The sequence below is a fragment of the Grus americana genome, chromosome 1 (assembly GCF_028858705.1).
Source record: "Grus americana isolate bGruAme1 chromosome 1, bGruAme1.mat, whole genome shotgun sequence".
Lineage (NCBI taxonomy): Eukaryota > Metazoa > Chordata > Aves > Gruiformes > Gruidae > Grus > Grus americana.
Window position 1 is genome coordinate 153,666,879 of NC_072852.1, and position 16,945 is coordinate 153,683,823.

Genomic DNA, 16,945 nt, shown 5'->3' on the forward strand with positions numbered 1-16,945 from the left:
CACCCACATTACACCACTTTTACGCCAGTGTAATTCCATTTAAAGCGATGAAGTTGCTCATGCAACATAGTACTGAAGTAATTCACCTGATTGCAGTGAAATTACTCTGGCATAGAACTGAAGTTAAGAACGGGGACTGATTGGAGTCTGTTAGGGCTTGAATCTTAATTGCCTTCTGAAGTCTCCTGGGTATAAAATGCTAGTATTCTGACCTGTGAACATTTGACACCTCTGCATGGAAGCAAATGATCCCACCAAGATGGCTAGTGCTTTAATCCTTCTCACCACTGCCTCATGATCCCTTTTTATGTTAGGATCAAAAGGGCCAAAAAGTGGATTCTAAGGTTGCTGGCAGCACAGGAGAGCCCTCCTTTTTCTTTGCTCTGGCTAGGTGAGTCAAGGGCAGCTAGAACATAGTTGAGGCTCCGTCAGAATGGCTCCAACCAAGTCAAAGACCATGCTGATCAGCAAACGGCTGCCCTTCGGACCCAGAGGTGGAGTCCTTCTAAGTCCATGGTCTGTCCCTCAGTGCTTTCCCATTGTTAACAACAAGGATAAGTCATGCAGAAGCTCTGACTTTTCAACTTCCATTAATCATTTTGCATCTTTACTATAGTGTATTAACGAAGTCTGTTATGTGATATAGCCTGTGCTGGCGCTCCCAGCAGCTCAGGTAGGTAAACAGGAAGCAACATGAAGACAGAGGCTAGAGAACACAGAGGTGTTTGACTTAACCTGTGCTGGATGCCCAAAGCAGAGGTGGTTGCCCATGAATATGAAGAGATACCACTGACTCGATATGGTTGGCTGGCACTGACTGACATATGGCTGACATTGCCTATTAAAAAGAAGGAGGTGAAGGAGGTCTAGATCTGGCCATCACCATTAGGTTGCCTCATCCCTTAGGGCTTTCACAGCAAAGAAGAAAGCATGTTGAAGAGTATGGAAGGATTTGAAACACTGGAAGTTACAGACTTAAATCCTTGCAGAAGCTAGGAAGCAGAGGTAATTTCTACATATGGAGCTGGATATGAAGGATGAGACTGAGAAAAAGAAGGTATAGGAGTTTTATCTTCACAGGGGTGGAGAAGGTAAAAAGTGAGACAGTCGTGCTCAGCAGGAATAGCATTTGAAACACTGGGCCTGCTTGTTTGCTTGGGTTTTTTTAATGATAAACTAAGAGCAGCTGCTGAAGAAGAAGATATTCAATTAGATTCTGAAGACAGAACACTTTAGAAGAAGACTGAAAATTTGCAGGTATTCTGTTATGTCAAACACCAGTTTGAATCCAGGTAAATTGTGGACTTAGCTGCAGTATAATCCCAGAAATATCAGACTAGAAAAATGTGATCTCATGTTGCTGATGTACAAAGAAACAGTATTAATTCTAATGAACAACAGAAAAGTGCTTGTATGCAACCCAGGGAACACAAGACCTCCTGGAATTCATAATTTCCCCCCTAGCTGTAAACTGTACTTTCTATAGTTTTGCACTCACAGCAGGTTATTAAAGCAGCAGGCTCCATGGATTTGATCACAATATACTTTTTTCTATGGAAGGCAGGAGAGCAGGCAATGCTGTCCTTGTTCAGCAGTCCAACATAAGAAATATCTGAAAAAAGAATATATCAAGATGACCAGGCATGTTTGATATAGACTCCTTATACATATCCTCTGAGACTACTGACTGCAGATCTGGTCACTGAAAATAAGACAGTGCCTTCTTCAATGACTGAACGTATATGATCTGGTTAATTCATTGTGCAAGTATCCACTGGTATGATATCCAAAATGGTTTCTATTACAGGAAGCTAAACAAGCTTCATATCTAAGAGTGGATGTAGAGGGTTTCCACTTGGGCACTGAGATGGGAGCCATTAAGAAACATGCAGAAGAAAGGATGAAAAAGAACATAGTAATTCACAGGAATGGTCATTCCAGATTTTCTGCACATCTGTGGGAAACCTGAGCACCTTTGAAACATTTAACACAGCAAGATGCAGTGTACTCAGTTGGACCAGAGAGGAGGCATTAAAAAAGAAAGATTAAAACAAATTTGAAGGAGGGTCATACCCATCCTAAAGGTCTCTTATTCTAGATCATGAAGCATGTTAGAAAGGGGCTAAAGCCAGCACTATTTCAAAATCAGAAGTTTGCAGCACTTGTCAAAATCTGACAGATCTGCAAAGAGAATACACTCAGCTGGAAAGCCAGTTCAGTCCAGGAACACAAATGGTCCCACCAGATCATTTGTAAATGTAAGATGAGCATCCAGTTTGACCAGGAAGACAGTCACACGACGAGGGTGCAAACTACTATCAGCAGATTAGAGCTGAGAACTGAGGGGATGTTGCTCCTAAGGCCGTTACAGAGGTAAGAGAATTGGAGAAGGAAAAGGCTGCTGTACTGGAGGTTGAGGGATGGTTCAACAGAAGAACACGCAGGATACTCTTTGAAGAGCAGCTTGAGCTCTCAGTATGGCTTTCAGGAAAGGCTTTCAAGAAAGACTTGGAGATAATGGAAAAGAAGACAAAATTCAGAGAGAGAGAGAGTGCGTGCTTAACACAGTACCCTTCTGTGACAAGATTCTCTACCTAAGAAAATGTAGTGGCCCTAACCCACTCAGAAGTATGAGGATGAAGAGAAATTATGGGAGGAATTCCTCAGGATAGACCTAATAATCACTTGTTCACTATTTTCTTTGATGAACAATCACGAGAAGTAGGAGCAAGTTGTCGATATTTATTGACAGAACTGTGTGTGGAACTGGTGTCAGGGTTACATGATAGTTTACACAATAAATCAGATTAATTCCCAGGAATGGGATGGAGTCTAATTGGAAAAGTGCAAGACCATGCACACAATATCCACTAATAACCAGACACTATTAGCTGTATAACAAGAAGTCAGACCTGTTAGAAGGAGAGACAGTGTAATACTACCTAGGTGGAAGGGAGGATATAGGAGGGAGGGTAGTACGGAACGTCTTTAAGTCACTGTTATGATGCAGCCAAGAGAAAAAGACAAACATTATTCTAGCTGTTAGGTTGTATGTTTATGAGATGGAAATTATGAGTGTCGTTGAACAAGATACTTTTATGATAAAGAAGCTATGTTAAAATGAGGTGAATTCAAGTTTTAGAAGCTACAGAGAAGGTTTTCTACAGTAATCAGGGGAAAGGACAGCCTATGTTGCAAGAGGAAGCGAGGACCTCCGTTTGTTTAGCCAAAGAAAACAAAGGTTGAGAGAGGGAATTATTGTGCTCTACAGATATGTCAAGAGAATAGGCATCAGAGAAGAAGAAAAGTATTTAACTAAAGAATAATATTGACATAAGAATAAAAGGCTGTAAACTATCTAGGAATACACTTAGACTAGAAATTAAAAACACTTGCAAACATCAGAGCCGCAGGGCTTCGGAACAATCTTCCAAAGGAGCTGTGTGGGAGAAAAATCCCAACCACTTTCCAGATAGAAACAGATCACTTCATGACATATAATACGCAACACAACCAGGAGAACAGGGAATTGGATTCGATGGTTCTGAAGGTATCTTTGAATCCAGTGCTAAAACATAGATGCCCTGTGTTAATATCTAACCCTATGCCTCAGCTTTATCATTTGATAAATGGGGATAACACTATTAACTTATCCCACATGATTATTCTGAATCATGTCTAGAGTATCAAGTATAGAAATTTGTAAGCATTATTATTGCAATTAGTTAGGAGGTTCCAGAGAGGCACCAAACATTCAGAGAAAGCATAAGAGTTGGGTGTGTTTATACGTATAGATATATATGTGTTCCTATATTGTATATAGTTTATATTTTATTTACCTAAAATTTTAATATACTTTATATTTTATTTCTATTTATATATATAATATGTAAGCTTTTGTGCATATACTATAGTAGTTATGACATAAATATATATTGCTTATAACATCTTTTTTAAACCCCTGTCTCCTTTATGCCCCACTAATACTTATCCTGTCTACGGTTTCCAGAACTCCTGAAAATCTGTTACAATGCTTTGTTCACACCTACAGTGCGCTCTTAAAAATAATGGGTTTAGCACTAAAAATCACTCCAGCAAGAATAAAGATTGACAGGCTGATGTCACTCAACATTGGATGTCTTCAATGTCATATTGTTCAGGACACAAAGCTTGCAGGTGGTAGATACAAAAAAACAAATCCAAAGCAAAAGGGAGCTACCTTCACATTCAATTTTAGTTTATTCTGAGCAAATAAAGCTTTCTTGTAACCCTTCATAGTAGTCATCTGTACGTAGAGACTAGCTGATATTGGCCAGAAAGGACGGACTTGGCCATTTACCACAAATTTATGCTTTTCTGCCTGCATTATTTATGAAAATATTAATTATAGATGAGAAACCTGCCGAGTATGGACAGAGAGCAGCGAGAAGTGGAGAAATGCCCAAAGGAGGAACGTGATCAGCTTGAGAGCGCTCCTTGCTACAGAGCGTGGCTCAGTGCTGAAAGGTGAATACCGTTGATTGCTCTCGGTTCAGACCTGCGAGCTTTGCTCTGTCACCGAAGAGAAAGGAGCTTATCAGTTTCCTGTTGCTCCCAGGTATGTTTCCTCCTGGCAGGGGGGTTATGCATCAGGCCTCCTCTGCATTCTCCTCTGACAGCTCTCCGTTTTGTTTCCAACGTCTCTATTAGCGGCAGGATTTTTTCCCCGCACAGTTTTAGTTTCAACAGGTGCCAGGATTTGAACTGGTCAAAGTACAAAGATGCATTCATTCCTAAATTGCCACTATCACAGCCATAACTATCAAAGTGTTGCCATGCCACTTCCTAGGTCAATTTATGGCATAAATACCCTGTCAAAGGCACAATGATTTATTCATTCCCCTCAAAGATAAGTATCATATGGTGGGACTCATTATATGATTGATTTCAGCTTATTTGAATGATTGCATTGCTGATGGTGGACGCAAAGGGAGGCATCAGAGTTCCGGGAACTAGACACATAACGCCAGTGTGTTTTTCATGGGAGCACTTTCACTCACACGCTAAATCTCAGGCTTTAGCTGGGTAATATGTGTCAGCTCCAGTGAGGTTGCTAGAGCCCCTTTAAAAAAAAAAATTAAAAAAACCCACCAAAGCCAGTTTTGCTTAAAATCCACACGAGACTTGTAAGGATCCTCGGAAATTTGTGCCTGTCACTCCTGATCTCTCTGATGGCAGTTTCACTAAGTGCCTGCCTCAGTGAGATAGCAAACCTCGGGGAACAGAGAAGCCCAGGAGGAACCAAACTTGCGCGGTTTTCTCCGGCTGTTGTCAGATCGCAGGTCTTTGCTGATAGCAGGTGGAAGAGCGAGTGGATGACATTGGCTCTGCTGAACAATCACAGTGCCCCTCTGTGGCTCCACACACCAGCAGTTATTTCATTGCTGGTGGAGCCTCGTAAAGATGTAAGTGGGGTTAAACTTGGGATTTAAATGGGAAGATTCATCGCTTGGAGAAAAGTGGAAATTTTGTCGTATAAAATACACAGTGTCTTGAGAGCTGTACCTACACAGCACATGCAACTTTACTGCATAAATGTCAGGATTTGGTTTCCCCACAGTAATGAGTGGTGTTTTGAAAAATCTGTTTTAACAAACTGTTGTGTAGCAGAAAGCTGAAAAGAGACTTAGGATGAATTAGCTATTTAAATAAAGTCCCGTGTCCTGCATACCGGTTCAGCATTTCACAACATCAAGCTGTTCAGAGAGTAGCTTCTTCTTGGATGTTGAGAGTGCATCTCCATTCACATCCGAGTTCAGAGCAGTACCGAAGTAAATGACTCAAAATTACTGATGTAAATCTCCCAGTTGACTCCACTTGCACTTTGTTTTGCATCGTGGAGCAGTCTCAGAGTAAATGAACTAGTTCCCCTTTCAAATGAAACTAAACTGGAAGATCAGTTCCAGATGTGCACCTAGTGGTCTCTAGCCACAAATAGGTGGAAGACAGCTAGCCTGAAGTGACACCCCCCAAAATAAAAAGTCCACTCTGAAATGCGCACCTTGAGAACATCAGGTCCTCAGCACTAATTGCTTTACTCCCACTCATCCACGCTGGTTGCTGATAGGGACGTGACCTGTATGAGGCCTCTCCTGTGGACAGCATGGTCTAAGACTGGTGTGACAAAAAGTCCACAGTCTAATACTTTCTGAAAATTGCACACAGCGTTTTCTTAGCTTTTCACACAAACACCACTACTGCCATAATTGAAGTTTTGGGTAAGTGTATTTACCAACCTATTCTCAGAGCTGGAGCTGAGGCGAGGTTTGAATACATTGAGTATTGATAACAGCTCCGCCTTCGTGAAAAATCCTTGTAAAATTTGGTGTTTTTTAAAACTGCTTCCCAGTTTTAAGAATCAGTAAAATGTGACAGAACCGAAGTTCAGTTAAAAAATTTCCCTTTTTAAACTTTACTTGTGCATAGAAAAAAATTCAAAATGTAAACTCTAAAGAACCAACAGCAAAAGAATAACTGCCTCTTTTTTTTTTCTTTTATATTTTGTATTCTGGACCTGTTTTCTTAACATTGCAGGATTGCGAGACTGTATAGTAAATTTAAATGGTTTAAAAACTCACAAGCAGTTTGTCTTTCACGTCCAGCCTTTTCGCAGGTGCCCTCCGTGGAGGTACCATTCTGTTTGTACTTACAGCATCATTTCAGCAGATTCCCTGGAAATAACTGGGTTCAGCTCATGTGAAATATTTTGCAGAATCACATTTTCTCAAGTTTAAAGGGATACCTGCTTAAGAATGGTGACTTGCAAAGCGATCTGTTGGGTCTGACATGAAGAGACTGCCGCCGATGCAGGCAGCAGGTGACGGGTTGCTTTATACTTGCTGTTCTCTGGACCTTCTGATGACATTAGTTTATTTTCATCCCTCTTTCCCCAGAGAGATGGTAAAATACAGCTTAAACTCACGGATAGACATATGCAGGATTGATGTGTTTTACCTCATGGACCATACAGAAATATTGATGTGGTTTTATCTGTTCGATCTTGAACCAGTTATTATAGCTCCAGAGAACCCTGATATTAAGCTGCTCTTTGAGTCTTATCCAGGCATAATGTGCTGTTCAGTTGAAAGGCTGGCACTGTGAAGAAGATGCAGAGGGTGTAATCACAGCCATTACAGAGAGCCATCAGTGGAGCCAAACCTACACTTTCCACAGTCAGCAGTAGGCAGCTAGATGAAAAGGAACTATTAGAAACCAAACCTAGCACTCGATGTGTAATAAGTGGCCAAGAGAAAGCCTATTAGGGAACTGTTTCCACAAAAAGGCAAAATGCTGTCATATAGAAAAAGAAAAGATTCTGTGCTAGTTTAAAAAGGTCAACTTTTCAGGATTAACTGACAACATTGATATTGGAAAGCTGCCACCTTTACCATCACTACTCGTATCTTCAAATTCTGCCCTCCAGCCTTTGTAAGGGTGCAGAGTTTATCAAAGGGATGTCTTCACAGTCCTCGCTGCTCCCTGTTTGCCTCATTTTTTTTTTAAATTTTCTTTTTTGGAGGTGAATTATCTTTAGGGTCATTTTTAGGTAATTTGTATTCAGTGATTAAAAGAACCGGGAGCATTCTAGGTATTTTTGATGGACTCTTTCTCTCTCTTTCCTCCTCCCTGCCAACAGAGCTTAGGGAAAGTGCAGTTCCTCCCTCCTTCTCAGCATGGGGAAACATCAGTGACTTCCTGAGCAGAGTCTCCATGGGGAACAGAGGAGGTCAAGAGCAGTGTTAATAGTCACCTGTGAAAAAAGAGGAGCAATAGCCAGTGAGGCCAAGCATCGTTTAAAGTCAATGTTTCTGAGAAGTTTTTATTCATTCACATCCTCTACGCCAGAACCAGTCCTTTTCAACAAATCGTGGAATCACAGGGCTGGGAAACGTCTCACCAGATATTTAGCCCAACTATCTGTGTCAGGCATAGTTTATGCTAAACTGAGAAGCATTTTATTTAATGTGTTCTTTGAGGCTGAGGTCTCTGTGAGATCTATAGGGGGCTGAATTTATTATAGTCCTCCCTGTAAAGAGATTTCTGCCAGTTTTAAATAGTTGATGGATGCAAACAAAACATCTTGATAGGTGAGAAATGCTTAGTCAGGTGAACCTTCTCACCGGCCAGATCCTAGGGATCTGGTTCAATACGAATGCTTAAGGTGGGATAAAGAGAAGAAGAGAAAAGGGACAAGATAGGTGTAGAGAGAAAACCCTGCTTTTGTGATTCTGGAGCAGCATTCACAAGGCAGGTACTGCCCGAGTCCCTTTTTGCTAACATAACATATCATTGCCCTCAGCCCATACATGATACTGTATGAGGCTTACAAATTACTACTTTTTTCTTTTTTAAACACTCCCATGTCTCTTTCTTTTTTTTTTTTTTTTGTTAGTATGATTCAAAACTGAGCTCCAAGCAAGTGTGCAGATATGCACAAAGTATTTCAAGAGCTGATCTTAGGACTGCAGGTATAATTAAAGCTAGGATTCTCCAATGGCCTGTGTTACGTAACCTATTTTCATTGAAATTCATTGGTATTTGGATACCCACCTCCCTTAGGCTTTTTAAAAAAATCCCAGCAGAACTATGACTGATCATAGGAAAAGAGCACCCTTTGAATGCTAATAAAATTAATCTAATCTTCATTAAACAACTGGAAAAAAAAATTAGTGGCTTAGAGTTGGTATTGCTCAAAATATTGTAAACAGAACACATATTAAGAGGATTATGGTAAGCTTATGTGAGAAGAGTAAAAGCAGGAGTAGAAACTGGAGTCTTGGGCTGAAATAATGGCTGACATATTTCTAGAGATTTATGCATAGTGAAATAGTAGATATTACAAATAACACCCTAGATATCCAAAGGAGCTCACCCCAAAGGATTTTAACCCAATTTCTGTAATGAGTTCATTTCAGTAAGCTGAAGACCCCTTCAAGTTCTTTAAAACGTTTCATAATGCAACTCAGATAAGTGATTTTTATGTACAGTGGCATTCCCTGTACATGCAGACACATTAGTTGACACTGCCATAACCTTTAATATAAAAACAAATTAAATTGTTGCTAATTCAGGTCCTAAACCCCTGAAGCTTCACATGCTTTTGCAAGCTGAGAGTTTCAGTTTGTTTATGAATTTTCAAAAGTGAGTAGTTTATCACCTCTTTTATGCATAAGCCCTACTGGCTCCTTAAATACGCGTATTTTCACTCATCTGCCCAAGACATTATGGGCTGGCAGGCAATGTCAGGGCTGGTGTTGGCTCCACACAAAACCTTGCAATCTCTAAAGAAGAGGGTGGTGCTTCTCAGTTGTTATACAGCACCTGGGTAGTTTGAGGGCTGACCTATCATGTGGGACACCAGTCATTTCCTGTGTCTACCTGAAGTACTTGAATTCCAGTTCACCTTGTGGGGTGCTCTCTTCATCAGCCCGGTGAGGTACGGCTGTTTCACTTCCCTCCCTCTCCCATCCAGATTGTTCGAAGCTGTTCTTTGCATGGAACACCTTCTCGGCTGGACAGAGGAATGAGACTGAGCATGGCTTTCTGACCTAGTGGGTACAGCTGACTCTTGAGCAGCCTAAATCCCAAGGTCTCAAGGTCTGCTGGTACTTCTTATCCAATGCTGGTTGTAGGTAAAACATAAGAGTGTGTGTAAGAACATATAAGAGCAGGGACTAGCAATCAGCTTTTCTTCCTCCTGGAAAATTCCCTGTTCACTCCCACACTCCTTCTCAGTGAATCTTTTAATACTATGTGTACAAAGGAGCTGCTTCAACTGGAAAACTAGAGAGAACTCCTCCCACCCCCTACATTCACTCTAGAGATACTTGTACTCCCATGGTATGGCCTTTTTTCAGGAGACAGGTTTTTGCCATGTTTTGGGGTGTGTGCTCTTACCACCGCTGTTTTTTACATTGTGGTGGCAATGACAGCATCTTTTGACTCCACGCTGTAAAGAATGAGTGTGATTCTTCCTCTGTTTTTGAAAGGTGCAGTCCCCTTTTCAAGGGGCGAAGCAGTTTGGGCAGTGACTGAGCAGGCGAGGGTGGAAGTTTCTGATTGCGGCACTCCAAAACTCGTGCCTGCTTGTTCTTGAAGTGGGGGCGAGGAACATGGGAATAGAGAGGAGCCTTCTAAATGTGGGAAGGAGGAAGGGATGCTGCTGGAAAGAGCATTGTTGGGAAATGCAGTCGTGTCGGTGAGGAGGCAAGACATTTCTAGGAGGTGGTTTCCAGTGCAGCGAGCCAGGCTGTCACCAGCACTGCTTTGCCGGGGAATGTGCATCCTGCCTGCGTTTGAAGAAACTGGTATTCCAGGGGAGAAAAATTTGCCCTCGTTTCTTTTTGTGAGCTACTGAGAAGCTTTGCTGCCTCCTTACAGGAGGCTGTGTCTGGCAGGCTTTTCCGGTCATGTAGGGCTGGTAGGTGTTTGCAGCATGTTACTAGTTAGGGGGAAAAAAAGGAATTGGGGAATGAAGCAGGTATAGAAGCCAATGAGATGGGTAAAATATTGTGATACGTAGTATGAGCACAACATGTGCCTTCGTACCCGATTTTCTTGGCAAATAGGGCACTACAGCCGCATCATCCTGCTGCATGCCAAACAAGTCGTCATAATTTGCATTTGCTACTTCTGCATGGTGCATACACAGCTCACACATGCTAGTTATGCACACGGTCAGGGCAAACAAAAGTCTCCAAACCCTTATGCCCTCCGTGCTATAGTAAGCATTAGGGAGAACAGTTGACAGTGTTAAGTGCCCTCCCTTAAGAAATACCAAATCTGTCTTGGGGCGATTTGAAGCTGGCACACAATACCCTTTCACTAGCCCCTATTTACACGTGCAAAATCCAGCCTCTGCTCATACTGTCCATGGGGCTCCATGTAACTTCATGCACAGGAGGAGATGAGGGGAAAGAACAGCAGGTATGACCCAGGGGCTGGCCTCGGTCTGCACAGTTCATTCTGCCCGTATTGTTCTCCTAAGGATTGGGTGAGTCTTATGCTTATGATTTTACCCTAAAGCTGAGGTCAAATGTCCACTACCTCTCATTTAGGGTAAACATATAAAAGCTGCATGGAATGGAGTGCAAACTGGGACCGACCAGCAGGCCATGCACGAACCAGTTAGGAGTCAAGCTATGCAGCTGACCACTGGTGGAAAGAAAATGCAAGGGGCCAGGACTACTCTGAGAGAGTTATGTGTCAGAGAAAAATAGTAGGGAGGCCAAAGAATCCTAGAGAAAATGTGAAAAGAGAACCCAAAGACACCAAAGAGCAATATTTGTAGCAATACCCTAAGAAAACCCACCCCTGAGAGCAAGGACCAAAGAGCACATGTGTTTTAGGAATGAGGGCAACCCAGAGAGAGACTTGGAATAGCAAGCAAAGGCATTGCCTCTGGATGCTTCGTGCCTCCTATGTTTGGTGAAGCAAGACTTTGCATTCCAATTCTTTGTAGTTCCATCTGACCTTATTGAAGATATCTGTTTACTTGATAATTAACTTGGTGGAAACAGTCTGTGAAGTCATAATACTGGTTAAAGATTCAAGTCCAAAGAGGAGATTCAATTCACTTTTACTGACTTTTGTGTATTGAAAAGTTCACTTTGCTTAGCACTTCATGAACTTTTCCTCTAATTACTGCATGTTATTAAGGTAATACTACCTCTTTATCCTGAGGAGAAACCACTAATGACTACCCAAGCTTCACTTGCTACTCAGGTCACGAAGTCATTGGATAGCGTAATCTTTAGGTAATTTAATGCCTGAATTGGCCTGGATCTAAGCTTGGGCATTTTTACTACTTAGGCAGGACTGGTTCATAACTCATTTACACTATGTGCAAAGAGCACTAGTATATGATACACATGTGTTTCTGTTTGAAAAATGAAAAGTAATCCGACCTTATTCAGTCTGATGGTCTGTAGGTTCATTATCCACTGGACACGTTTGAATTTGATATTTAAACTATGCTTCACAGTCTCCTGATCTCTTTGCTGCACACAATGGTAGACAGCATAAGTTCAGCAGTACCAGGCGGAACAGATTGCAAGGAACAGTCACCCACCAATGGTGATGATAAACAACCTTTTACAACAATTATCTAGTTAAAACACCATTAACAATTAATGACATACATCACAGAACTTACTGAACCCATTTAAGACTAATTTACTGGCTATAAAAATATGGCATTAAGAATTTATGGATCATTAGCTTTTATTCCAGAATGAAATATTGCTGACTGAAACTCTCAAAAACTGTTGAAAACAATCACTCATTAAAACCACATGAAATTAAATGAAATAATGCCAGAAGGAAAGGAAATGGAGGCAAGGTTTGTAAATGTTTGGGTAGAGGAAACTAAATTCTTATGTCACTGAATGGATGAAGATTGCATTTTGAGACAAGATTGAAATCTACAATTAAATAATTCAAACAAAATTTTAATGTGCAATAAATTCTTCCTTTTTTAACGAAGAAACATTAGATCACAACTGATCAAAATTCTTATCATGGTCTATTAATCACTGTCAGTTATTTTGAAACACTGTTAAAGAGACTATAACAATGTTAAAGTTAATTAACTAATTCCTCCAAATAGTTAATACATAAATTCAAATTTAGCAGCTGCTCCAGTCTTATATATTAGAATTTCAATCATGCCTTGAGGCCAACACAAGGCTATTAGAAATGGATTAGAACTAACTATAATTTCCAGTTCACTGTTGTCCAATGAGACTAACTCGGAGTGGAGCTCCACTTGTTTGTAATAGGAAAATTGTAAATGTCATATACTCTAAAATTCTACAGAGGGCTTTTAAAGTAAGGCGAAATACTCACATCACTCTGCAGTGTTTCTGTAGGAAATACTTTTTTTTCGGTGTGGGTTTTTTTCCCCTGAGAAACTGACTGCTGAGTGATTCTGGAACAATGGCAACAATATTTTCACAATATTTTCTAGATTCTTTAAGACTGAGAGTGTAAGGCTTGAAATTCACACTTGAATGGTCAACTTCCCTATCATTCACATCAGTTTCATTCTGCAACTTCTGTACTATTCTGTAAGCTACCTCTGAAGTACAGCAGCACAACAAAAGCATTGGTCTTTAACTAGTTTGGGAACAATGTATTCAAGTTTGATTTATAAAGTAAAAAGAAGGGACTGTTGACAATCCCTGTATTTGTTGACAAGCCAATGGTATCCTGGGGTGCATTCAGAAGAGCATGGCCACCAGGTCGAGGGAGGTTATCCTCCCTCTCTGCTCTGCCCTGGTGAGGCCACACCTGGAGTCCTGTGTCCAGTTCTGGGCTCCCCAGTTCAAGAGAGACAGGGAACTACTGGAGAGAGTCCAGCGGAGGGCTACGAAGATGATGAGGGGACTGGAGCATCTCTCTGATGAGGAAAGGCTGAAATAGCTGGGTCTGTTTAGTCTGGAGAAGAGAAGACTGAGAGGGGATCTCATCAACACTTATAAATACCTAAAGGGTGGATGTCTAGGGGATGGGGCCAGACTCTTTTCAGTGGTGCCCAGTGACAGGACAAGGGGCAATGGGCACAAACTGGAACACAGGAAGTTCCATCTGAACATGAGGAAAAACTTCTTCACTGTGAGGGTGACCGAGCACTGGAACAGGCTGCCCAGAGAGGCTGTGGAGTCTCCTTCTCTGGAGATATTCAAAACCCACCTGGATGTGACCCTGTGCAGCCTGCTCTGGGTGATCCTGCTTTAGCAGGGGGGGTTGGACTAGATGATCTCCAGAGGTCCCCTCCAGCCCCTGCCCTTCTGTGATTCTGCGATTTCATGTGTAGCTGATGCTTCCAGGACACTAGGTGTCTGCCAAGAATTCAGATTTGGCAGTGACTGCCTTCCTTTCCAAGTACATCCCACCAGCAGGTTCTGCAAGGCTGCAAAACCTTCACAACAAGCCAAACTGGGAAGTTTTTATGATATCAGTTTTAGATCTGCAAACATGATTGTAAGCTTGATAAAGAGATGATCAAAAGGAACTTGTTTTATGGTTTTCTCAATATTTAATTTACCAACACAGCACAAACTTCAGCAAAACATCTCCCTCAGTCTTAGTACTGTCTATGCTACTGCAACATCAGCAGGACTAAGTACAGCATCTCTTAGGACACCTTCCCATTCTTATTTGGGCCCCTGCCAGAGCATCAAGAGATTTAAAGAGAGACACAAATTCCATTTTTTAAATTAATATGGAGTTCTTTCTGGCTATCATGTGATTTTCAAAACACGATATGTTGCATGCTTGCAGCTTTAGCAAGGTTTTATTTTTATCTACGCTTAAGCCAAAAATCTTCCTCATAGCTCACAGACTAATCACTTTCAGACCATTTTACAGTGTGTAAAATTGTTGTCTTGACTTCACTCCAGGAAATCTCTGTCACTGGGTACATCAAGAAGACAATACTCAGCTTATAATGAAATCTAGTCTATTTTCTTCACAACATTCCTCACTTACATATTGATTTCCAAGAACCATTCATGGTCTTCTTAAATTTTTATTAAATAAAGAAGACATAAACTGAATCATGCAATGTTTGCTCGTAGGAAAGACTGCACTTAGCTTAAATTACTAAAGGCGACATGATTAGAGATATTGCCACCTCATGATATGCAAGGTAAATATAGTGAAACAATATTTATGTAATGGACAGATCCTCAATGCAACTGTACATATCTACATCATTATTTAAAATTAATATCTTTGTCTGCATATGCATAGGTAAACTCTATTTTAATGTATCTGGTTAGATACAACTGGTGCAGTTGTGCAGAAAAACACATTGATTTTTGGGGAGGCAAGTTTACACAATAAAGCATATATCTTAAATTCAATTTCTGTATGTTTTGCAAAATACAGTATTTATGCTTCAGAACATTTCATACACATTGTTCGTTTGGTTCCAGTATTTGCAGGATTCATCTGTCCTCTTCTCCACCATTACCCAGATTTTTCTAAATTCAAAGTCAAGTGAAAAAATCAGCTGGAACCATTTAGTTTTACCCAAATACATATTAGGATACAAAACCACAAATTTATCAAGCTTATAATGCAAAATTATCACATAATCTAGACTTCTTCAAAAATACCTGTAAATGCATCCCCTCCAGAATATTTCAAACTTCTATAGCTCATGTGCAAAACCAGCCTTTACTTCTGTTCAACAGCACAATTTCACATCTTGTGAGAGTGCAAATACAATTTGCAACACCGATGTTGCTCTAGTCTGGTGGTCTAGATATATGAATCAATACTGGTTGTCATATTTTCAAAATTTACTCTTAGTTGGGTTCTTCAGAGAATTATTCTTTGCAAGTGTGGTAAACATTTTCATATACAACAGGGAAAACTATGAAAACCTATGAAAAACTATGAAAACCTATAGTAAACCGCTTGGATGTGAACAGATGTGAATTAGAAAGAATTGTCTTAGGGATATGCGTATAACTTACTGCATAAAGTGCATGTTTTACTTAACCAAAAAGTTAAAAATCCATCCCCTATAACTCTCCTTTTGGATACAATGTTTAATGTACAAGACTGGCACTTTCCTTTGGTTTCGGCAGGACCTGATTCTCTCTCTGCATCACTCAGATTCTGTGGATATAATTGTGTGGTAGTCAACAGAATTAGCTCAGTGTAAGAAAACGAGCGATAAGGTCTATATTATTTTTCTCTGTCTGCTCTTCCTGGCAGTTTCCCTCCACAAAAATAGGGTATGGGAAAGGGAGATGAAGAAACTTTTCTTTGAGAAGTTCAGAAGAGGGGAGCTGCCATCACCCCTTTGTTTAGGTTCTTGTTCTGAGACCACATGTTCAGTCTCCCTACTAGTGCAGGAGGATGGAAGACATACGTTCCCAGGTTATTATTAATTTAGTCTGAGGTGTAATCCTTCCTGAGGGTGGCAGAACATGAATTGCTTCTCATCCCTTTGTAGCATTTGTAATAATTCTGTGAGGCCTTTAGTAGGTGATGAAATTTGGATTAATTTAATTTGTTTGTGTGTGTGTGTGTGTGATCCCATGGTTTACGCTTTTGGTTTGGGTTATCAGATACTAGGGAGATAAGAACCATAGAAAATCATATTAAAAATTATCTTCCTACTTGTTCATCTCCTCTGTCTTCTTTTTCTCTTTTTATATACACAATGAAGTTTATTATAATAAATTGAGGTTACTTCCTGTTTGTGAAGTAATAATTTTCCTCTTTGCTGAATAAATTGATTCTGAGGGCCATGTTGGTATTATTTCATTAACTCAAAGGCCAAAGACCTTCTAGTATATTAGCCTAGGGCGTAATTATTACTAAATTAAAAGGAAGTACCCTTGAGATACTGTGGGCCAAATCCTCAGTTGGTTTAACTCGGCATTACTCCACTGAAGTAATAGCAAGGAGATGTGCATATTCACTGAGAAACAATCCAGCATTGATTATAAAGAGCCCTAGGAATGATTACTAATAGCTTAGTTATTGAGAAATAACTTCCAAGCGGTTAACTCCATCTACTTTAAATTATTTTAACTAATTTGGAGCACATAAATTGAGGAGTTTAATTTACCTATACAGCAGTAATGGAGACAAGGAGGCTTCTTCAGAGGGTAACTGAGAATGGTTATCCATTTATAATAAATGGTTATCCATTTATACCAGGGCCGAAATTAGTTGATTATGTTCTCTGTCAGGAGATAATAATGTGATTGCATTCCCAAACAGATGTATGACTTAGCACTTGCTCACTGATGCCAGAGAGCTAAGCCAGAAACAATTTCTATGGGCTGATGTCACACACTATATAATCCTAGCTAAAAATGATACTGAACCTTGTCCTACCAGCCATTTGTCCCAGGGCTGTGAAGAGGGGCTCTGAAAGTTG

At 40.5% G+C, this 16,945-nt stretch overlaps 1 long non-coding RNA gene across 1 annotated transcript in view; it reads right to left on the minus strand.

The window, feature by feature from the left end:
• LOC129199675 (uncharacterized) overlaps positions 1–16,945 on the minus strand; it is a 427,470-nt gene that overhangs the window by 137,620 nt on the left and 272,905 nt on the right. The gene's annotated exons all lie outside the window — the stretch shown is intronic.